This window comes from Meleagris gallopavo, chromosome 13 (genome assembly GCF_000146605.3).
Source record: "Meleagris gallopavo isolate NT-WF06-2002-E0010 breed Aviagen turkey brand Nicholas breeding stock chromosome 13, Turkey_5.1, whole genome shotgun sequence".
Classification (NCBI taxonomy): domain Eukaryota; kingdom Metazoa; phylum Chordata; class Aves; order Galliformes; family Phasianidae; genus Meleagris; species Meleagris gallopavo.
The window spans coordinates 10,710,222-10,711,127 of NC_015023.2; the positions used below are offsets into that span (position 1 = coordinate 10,710,222).

General features: G+C 61.1%; 1 protein-coding gene across 1 annotated transcript in view; it reads left to right on the forward strand.

The window, feature by feature from the left end:
- The window catches only part of LOC104912979 (C-factor-like), a 100,247-nt gene that overhangs the window by 1,158 nt on the left and 98,183 nt on the right, over window positions 1-906 (forward strand). The gene's annotated exons all lie outside the window — the stretch shown is intronic.

Here is a 906-nt window from a genome sequence, read left to right on the forward strand (position 1 = left end):
CCCTGGGACCCCTGCGCAGCGCCAGCCCCTGGCTCCCGGCAGCCCCACCGCCCGCCTTCCCAGCCTCCTCCACCCCTCCTGCCAGGGCTCTGCTTCCCCCTCGGCCCAGCCGCTGCCTTCCCGCAGCCGGGCTCCAGGGCACAGCCTGGGCAGCCCTTGGGCACACACGCCCGTGTTTCTCCCTCTGCCCTGCAGCCCCCGCTGACGGTGGACGCGAGCGTAGGAGGGATGCTGAAGGTGCTCTCCAAGCTCTCCGAGAAGGACAGCGGGACCTTCCTGGACTGGGAAGGGAACGTGGTGGCCTGGTGAGGTGCTGGCCCGGCCTCCTGCCTGGATCCTGGCACTGGTCCTCTGCTCCTGCCCGACCTCTGCTACATCCCCAATAAAGCCATGTCTGACAACAGCAATGCTCTTGGCTCCATTTCTGTGAGCACAACAGGCTCTGTGGAACACCATGGAGGGCAGTCACTTCCCAGGGGTGTTCCACTGCTCATCTGTGTACATCAGTATCCTCGCGGCTCCCAACCACAGCTACTGCCAGGTGTCCCCTCAAGTGACAGATGTCACTGCTGGAAATTCCTGGTTTATGCATGGCTACGATCTGCAAAGCCCATCTGGCTTGTGATGCTGGTGGAGCAGCTCAGTGGAAGCCCTGCAGACCCACGGGGCATCGTGTCTCCTTCCCACTTGCTGCTTCCACTCTCCTCACACACCAACGCTTCTCCTGGCCAGGGCTGCTGCTGGCTATCGATTTAGGGGGTCAGGCATCGCCAGACAGCCAGATTGTAATTAAAAAGCAAAGTGACTTTTGTCCCATAGAAAGGCTGGCTCCCAGCTGGCAGCTTCATCCTGGACTGTCCAAAGAGCAAGAGAAATTGTACCCACAGCAAGGGTTTGCGCAAGCCC